This window comes from Vitis vinifera, chromosome 11 (genome assembly GCF_030704535.1).
Source record: "Vitis vinifera cultivar Pinot Noir 40024 chromosome 11, ASM3070453v1".
NCBI classification, from domain to species: Eukaryota; Viridiplantae; Streptophyta; class Magnoliopsida; order Vitales; family Vitaceae; genus Vitis; species Vitis vinifera.
Window position 1 is genome coordinate 11161323 of NC_081815.1, and position 9016 is coordinate 11170338.

Sequence of the window (9016 nt, forward strand, 5' to 3'; positions counted from 1 at the left end):
CCTCATCGCCGTCTTCATTGGAGCCCCCCATCTCATCATCCTCTTTCAAGATCCGCCGCCCACGCACACTCGCACGTGCCTGCTCTGGTTGCCGAAGCCAACGGTCGAACCGGTCTTGGACAGCCGCGGTGATGTCAATGCATGGGCATCGATTCAGTTCTCATATTAGACGAAGGAGACAAGCCTTCCGATTGGGATTGAAAAGAAAAAGAGGAGGCGATCCTGCCCGTTGGTGCGGGACGGCTTCGTGATACGGCAGAGAGTCAGCCGCCGGAGTGGAGCATTGCTGTCCGCAGCGATACGCCTGGTGGCCATGGAGATCGGTGGATAAGTTACTCCCAATCTTTGAGACTAGCAATGGAGGATGAGAAGCTCCAATGCCGCCATTGATTCAGCTGACTGGGCGAGCTTGAGGAGGTGGGTATGAAAGGTGGCGGCCATGCATGGCTATGCATGGCCATGCGAGAGCGAGGGGAATGGGTGTAATGGACAAGGAAAATGGGTTTGGATAAGTTTAGAGAGAGATGATATGCATGGGCTGCTAGAGAGGAATATGATGGATGAACATGAAGTATACTATGGATAGGAAGGTAGGGATGACCATGCGCATGGAGCTCCATGCACATGAGAAGACAGAGAATCAAAGGGTCATGAAGGAACGGTACGATAGGTAATGGAAATCATGGGTTAGTATAGGTAGCATGGGATGCCCAGACTTCAATGTCTTCAATATTGCGTTCTTTGCATCACTCCAAACATGACGTTGGCTTACAGGATGGAGACAAACAGAGCAAGGGAAAAAAAGGCAAAACCAAGTACGGAAAATTGAAACAAAAGGAACCCATAATAGCTTCATGTCATGCATCAATCCATGGGCTTAGATGAAGGTGGGTGAAATCAAAAGATTATCAAACAAAACCAGAGCATGGTTGCAGATATATTATGGGGAAAAACAAGGACGAAATCACCTTAAGCAAGAACCATTAAAAATGGATATATGGATATGCTTACCCTCAACACACAAACATCACCCAAGAATGGACAGAGAAAGAGAAGAGAACCATACCTGTGAATGATCTTCTCCGACAAGATCGATCAAAACTCAGCAAAGCATCACTCTTTTTCCCTGCTTAGCTTTCCACCTTACTCTGTTCGTCACAGCCTCTCCCTCCAAAGAGAAGTCCCCTCAGTTGATGTTATTCTGCCTCTCTCTCTTTGCTCAGCAAGTCACCCCCAGCTCTCCTATTCCTCTCGTCAGCAAGCATGGAGTCTCAACCACCCACCTGCAACTGCACGTCCATTCCTAGAGAAGGGATCAAGCCTCTTTGCCGGGGGTCCCCTACCCCTTCTAAAAATATAATGGAAAGTCCTGAAAAATCAACTCCCCCGGGCCCTCACCACCAAAGGGGGTCTACAATGTGTCTTACTATATATTGATTCTTGTTATCATGTGTGTTTGTATATATTTACTAATATTTGTATTTTGCATGATTGTGTGCTGCATGATTACCCTTTTGTTACATGATGCATGCTTGGTTATAATGTTTGTTTGAGACATTGACATATCGATTATATCGATTGATTCTATTGCTTATCTTAGCATTTTGACTCTTCTTGTTGTACGATTATCTTATTCATCTTGACATGTGTATCCTCATTGTTGCTTGTCTTATTCATCTTGATATGTTGATTATCTTTGTTGTATATTATCTTGATCATCTTTGAGCATGTTATTCTTATGTATATTCATCTCAACTATTTTGTTTCTTGCTTAGCTTGTGTGTAGATATGAATGATATATTTATTCTTTGTATGACTATTTGTTACATGACTTCTTTTTTTTCTGCATGATGCCTGCATTGCCAATCTACGTGGGACACATATCTATCTCCTTACTCCAACTCACTTGTCTCGGTCGACCTTGTTTCCCTTGATCTTGCATTTCATGAGACTTGTTGCTTTGTTTGTTTTCCAACCAAGCTAGTGATTCAGAGTAGGGTCCAATGATGGGCTATACCTAAGTTTGAGAGCATTCTAGAGGGAGCCGACATATTGATGTTGATTAGAGTCCAATCTTCGAAGACTTGTACAACCTAGAGCTAGATTTTAAGATATTTATGTGACCAATGTGCTTTCTTTCCATTTAGTTTGATAGGATTTTCAGATGCACCCACATCGTTCACCTTGCACCTTAGATTACCATTGAGTGCTAATATATGTGAGAGCCTTCATCATTAGGAAACCCCCTAGGATGCAATCGTGCATGTGTAGAGGTGATGAGCACTTTGCATGGAAGCGTCTCCGTCCATTTGGAAGCATGAAGGAGGTTGCGTACCATCGGAGGGTACAATCTCTTCTGCTAGGGATTCCTTAAAGTTTTTTTTTTCTTTTTAGAGCCACCTTGACTTTATAGCTTGAGCTTTAGATCTTTTGATTATGATTTTTTCCTTACACATCATTGTATCTGAAAGCCTTTGGGGTCGCTTTAGTCATAGCATGAATTCAGTACTCACTTTTTTATTCTCTAGTTGAGTGTGCTTGGAGATTGGTGCGAGTTTGTGTATCAGTTGGACTACCCTTTGTTGTGTTATGTTAGATTCTTCATTTCGCTTGTTGAGCTTAACATGCTTTCTCCCTAGGGCTTTAGTTAGTTTTTTTTTTTTTTTTTGACTTGGCATATTCATTCAGTTTGTCGTTACATTTTTTTCTTGATACTTTGGAATATGTTCATCGATCATTATCATTTTTTTGCATTGCATACCTGTCATGGGCCTAATACCCTATTCTTTATTTGATGTTTGATTCCATTTTCACCTTGATGCTCACATTTTCATTAAAGAAAGGTGAAGGACTTGTTTTCACATTCACAATTTTTTTAGAGATTCACCTTTATCACCTTAATCACTTTAATCACCTTATCCTTTTCTTTTACAAAGCTTGGTTTGGAAGTTGAGTCAAGTACATCCAGTTACAAATGGGGCATTGATCTTGTGATAGCATTGTTTCACACTTTTTTTTATTTTATTTTATCTTGGATTATTAATATGAATTTTCTAGTCACATTTGTAGCCATCTCATAGTGGACACCTTTATGACTCTAGAGTTCCTATCATTCAGCCAGATTTTGCATTGCCACCTCAAGACCATGTGTTTACATGTCACATTGTTGTCTTTAGAGTATTTTCTTATGTCCCACATATGTTTTGATTATTTTACATTATAGAGAGTTAGTCTAGGAGTCGGTTGAGTCTAAAGTTGTAACCTTGGAGGAGGGTTGGAGGTTGATTGATCAGATCAATTCTTATTAGAGTTCAAACAGTTCACTTGAGATGTCAGACGAGTTAACTGCCATACTGGCTTCTATTTAGGAATTCATGGTTGGGATGAGTAGGCATTTAGATTAGATAAAGAGCTCACGTCACGATCATCCAGTTGGCATCAACATTGACGAGATAATATCCCATGCATCTCAGACAACACAGGTTCTTCCACTTAGAACTATACATGGCATTCTTTTTCATTTTTTAGATCATTTTGAGATTACTCCATCACTTGCTCCCACAATGCCGCCTCCCATTGTTCCCATTACTTATGACACTAGATTAGCCGAGCAAGAGGCTAGGATTGAGAGGCTTGAGTCTAGGATGAGATAGATTAGATCATAGGATGAAAGTGTGACATGGGATAATGCAGATGGCATACCGGTGGCTAGCTTGCCCACCAACTTTCACATGCCAAACATTGAGCGTTACAGTGGAGTTGGTTGTCCAAAGATCCACCCAAGACTCTACAGCACAGTCATGAGAGCATACATGTTAGATGATGCACAATTAGTGACTATTTTCCCTATGTCGCTTAGTGGTGCAATACAAAGATGGTTTGCCTCAGTTGAGCCTTTGAGACTTCGCACTTGAGAGGATGTGGTTCATGAGTTCCTGACTGAGTTTGCTTCTAGTGCTGATATTGATGTGTCTAGACGAGAGCTGAAAGCTACCAAACAAAGGCTAAACGAGTCCATTTCTCCCTTTGTCAATCGTTGGAGGGCAAATGTGGTTGGTATCCTAGTCATTAGTAGAGCATTATAGATGTTGATGATATTCAGGGATCACTTGACATTATGAGATTTCTTAGTTGAGGCTTTCTTGTAGTAGATATAGGTGCATCGTTTTACAAAGTTTTAGTATGAAGTGCACCTTGGTTTGGTTCTGGAAGTTTTCAAAGGTTTTTTTTTTTCTTTTTTTTTGTATTGAGTCTAGTTTTGGTTCAAAGTCTCAGTATATTGTTCATGTTGAGAGTCCAGTTGTTCGTAGTTCTTTATGTTACACACATGATGTACTCATTGGCTCATTTAGTGATATGCTCTTTTTGTTATGATTATATGTTCCTTATTTCTTATAAGTATGTTTTACATTTTTTGTATTGATGTGTGTTGCATTAATTATCGATATGAGATATCTTTCACTTGCATATCTTGATCACTTGGGCCTGACCTATCATGGAGGATATTAAGCCTATTGACTTAGGATCGAGGGAATCGACCTAGGGAGTTTGAGACTGTGACTCATCCCACCTTTTGATTAGAGCAGTACCATATCCACATCTGCACCTTTGTACGGCTTTACTCCTTCACACTTTTACATGTCCCTTACTTCCCTACATATACTATTCTTTCTGTTCCTTCTTTGATCCAACCAAGTATGGTTTGAGATGATTGGACCTATGGTGAGCTTTGTACGTTGATGGATGAATACCATCATACAGTTGAGATGGGTAGAGGGGTTGTTGTGGACCATCCAAATTGAGCCCTTACATATGACTTTAAAGAGTTGACATGGGTATACAAGATTGATTTTATGAGATGATGCTGAGTGGCTTGTGATGAGAAGTTGGTTTGACTTTGTTGACTATGTTGTGGTTGAGATAGATAGGGAGATTATAGAGTGTTTAGATTGAGGCCTTTGCACATTGATTTCAAAGGGTTTACATGGCTACATTGGATAGATGTTAGTCTTTAGCGTCAACCATGTGAGATCTTAAGAGCACGATGTTTGAGGTTGTAGTCAAATGATGAGTGACCATCATTTCATGAGCCTATTTACCTTATCACCTTTACATATAGAGTTACCCGTTGGTAGCTCTTTGAGCTTCACGTAGATATTAGTCTTTTATGTCTTATCTTCTAATTTATTTGTTACACTAGGTTGGGGACCTTATAGTGTTTACATGCTTTGACTAGATACCTCATGGGTTTTGGACCTTGTAGACATACTTGAGTCTTATTTCTCATTCTTCAATGCAATATTTCCACATTGACATCATCATTATAACTTTTCCTTGCATCACATATCATCACTTATGACGTTCATCTTCTCTTTCTTTTCCTTATCATTGCCTACTTGGCACTATATTTGCTTCACCTTGAGTAGTGGGTTTTCACATTACTACATGGAAGACAGTCATATCCATTCCTTATTTCATTTCATGAGCCTATTTACCTTATCACCTTTACATATAGAGTTACCCATTAGTAGCCTTTTGAGTTTCACGTAGATATTATAACATTTTCTATCTTATCATCTTATTTACCTATCATACTGGGTTGGGGACCTTATAGTGCTTGCATGCTTTGCTTAGATACCTCATGGGTTTTGGGCCTTGCAAACATATTTAGGTCTTATAACTCATTCTTCAATGCAATATTTCCACATTGACACCATCATTATAACTTTTCCTTGCATCACATATCATTCCTTGTGACGTTCATCTTCTCTTCCTTTTCCTCATCATTGCCTATTTGGCGCTATCTTTGTTTCACCTTGAGTAGTGGTTTTTCACATTGCTATACAGAGGACAGTCATATCCATTCCTTATTTCATTTCATGAGTCTATTTACCTTACCACCTTTACATATAGAGTCTCGTTGGTAGCCCTTTGAGCTTCACATAGATATTATAGTTTTTTCTATCTTATCATCTCATTTACCTATTATACTGGGTTGGGGACCCTGTAGTGCTTGCATGCTTTGATTAGATGCCTCATGGGTTTTGGACCTTGTGGACATATTTAGGTCTTATATCCCATTCTTTAGTGTGATATTTCCACATTGGCATCATCATTATAACTTTTCCCTGTATCACATATCATCACTTGTGACGTTCATCTTCTCTTTCTTTTCCTCATCATTGCCTACTTGGCACTATTTTGCTTCACCTTGAGTAGTGGGTTTTCATATTACTACATGGAAGACAGTCATATCCATTCCTTATTTCATTTCATGGATAGTGGTTCAGAGATTTTAGTTTCAGAGGTCAGTGAGGATTCAAGTTACATTTGTACATGGGGAAGGTTTATCCATTTGGCTATTTATTTCCATTAGAGATTGTTCAGTATTGATAAAAGTATGCACAAAAAAAAAAAAAAAAAACGTATTGTGTGTTGTATTATTCTCCTTTGAGCACATATATGTACATGGAGATGTACTTTTTGAGTTTATGTGTCAGTGAGAGTTCGTATGTGAGCTCGCTAAGATCCACTTTTTACTTAATCTTATCTTAATGTATGTTTTTTTTTTTTGGTGAGGGTATGAGTTGCCCATTCGTTTTTTGTGAGAGACAAGCAACCTTTCCTTAGGGTCTTTAGATCTTCGCTCTATCCATCATTCTATCAAATTTTTATGTGATTGCTTCCCATGTTGTGATGTAGGTTGACCATCACTCACCATTTTTTCTCTATGTTTTCCTTTATCGTTATTCCATTACTTCATTTCATTTTACCTCATCTGATTTCTTTATTTTCTCATCCTACTCGATGTTCAACTTAGGTTCAGCATCCACACACTACTTTTCCTCATCCTATTGATATTTGATACATTCATTTTTTTTATTCTTACCATTTGTTTGGGAATCCCTAGGTCTGGTACTCATGAGGTTTTCTTGGCATTGCATCTCATGCATGGGGGGTATAGGGATTGTATCATTGGGATTATTGAGCCTAGTTTCCTTTCATTTCTTTACCTTATTACCTTAGCCTACATTACGTTCCAGGTCCTAAGACCACCCTGAGGCCATGACATCATACATTATGTTAGATAGCTCACACGGGGGTGATACTTGAGATTGGTTGGAGATTACTTGGAGCATGATGGATGAGGAGTTATGATGTGGCTTACACTAGGGCATACCCTCTTATCGGTGATGGATTTTTTAAGATGATGTGTCTCACACTGGGACATACTCCTTTTATTGATGACCTATATTAAGGTGATGACCTATATTAAGGCATAGTCTTCTTATTGGTGATGGATTACTAGGATGATGCCTTACACTGGGGCATAGCCATTTCACCTTTTCACTTGGGTTATGATATATTAGGAGTTATGGTATGGCCCTACATTAGGGCTTAGCCATTCTAGAGAGCACTTTTATCAAAGATGCAACAATTCTACTTAATATTCTATATTCAGACATACTTCTCTATTTGATGGATGATTTTTAAGGTGGTTTATTTTGAGATAGTTACTTCATAGATTTTTGTATGGTAGACATATTCATTCCATTCCATTCCATTCTGATAGAGCCAAGATTTGTTGAGATTACATTGAGATATACTCATTTTCAGTATCAGGAGTTGAGAATGATTTTGACCTGATGATGCATGTTGAGGCATAGCTTTCTCATCAATGATGGAGTTTGATTTATCTTAGAGCATAACCACTTCACACAGTTTTGTACTGGGGCATAGCCATGATGGAGAGTGTTTTTCACTATGACATAACTACTCTGTCGGATTCTTCACACTGGGGCATATCCATTTCTTGGGGGGTGATCAAATTGATTTTTTTTACGTTGGAGCATCTGGTGAGTGATATGAAGATCATTGGATTGTTTCATGTTGTCCTCATTGCATACCAGGACATAACCATATCAAAGGGCATCGTTTCATATCGGAGCATAGCCACTTTGCTAATCTTCGACTTTGAGACTTAACTTTTTGCTTATGATTGCTACTTTTGATGGATTATGGAATTGGCGACATTTCGGGTTCATTCTTCTCAGCATACTTGGTTGATCTTTGATACCCACTTACCTTTTATTTCATACCATTCTTGATAACTTTCACACTTATATCCATCTTACCAGAACTTAACCATTACTTTCTTTTGGCCTATTTCACCATAACCTCATACATTTCTCCTTATTCATGTAGATCATTCCTCGAGTCCTCTAGTCGAGTTTTCATACATTTTTTAAACTTTAGGTTCAACATCTTCCATGATAGTAGAGCCTGACAAATTACCAATTTATTAGTGATGATGTTTTCATTTTGATAGTTGACATGTTAAGTTTTGACTTGCTTGTATTTTGTATTTTGTGTATTAGTCATCATTATTTTTGTCCTCCAATCAGTTTCATTTTGTTGGTGTGGTATCGTGATGTATGGTCCTGTTTAGTATTTCCTGCTTGAGGTTAGATGTTTTTTATTATGTGATTGATGAGCATGTTTTAGAGTAGAGCAATTTAGTGACATTTCATATCCCAGCTCGTTCACCCTCACATACTAGGGCAAACCCCCTTGTTTGAGTTCATTAGAACTTTAGCAAGTTTCACTACCTTTTGATTTAGTCATCAACCCTTACGAGGTTTATATTAGGGCATACCCCATTCTTTGAGATCATCAGACGTTTAGTAGAGTTCATCACCTTTTGACCTAGTTATCGATTCTTATGAGTTGTCATATTGGGACATATCCCCTTTTGTGTCGAGTCTGCTTGCATCACTATCTCCGACATCCTTTAGTTTAAGCCACTTGGTTAGATCATCATCATGTTACTTTAGTCTTATCTTTAGCATAGACCGTACCATGTACGATTGGTCATGTTATTATCATGTTTTGTTTCCATTATAGATCGTACCTAGTACGATTAGTCGCATTTTTATCATTTTCCTTGGTTTCAAGTGATTTCACTACAAGAAAAAAGCCTTTCGTTGACAGTTTTTCACCATCAAGGTAGGGTATA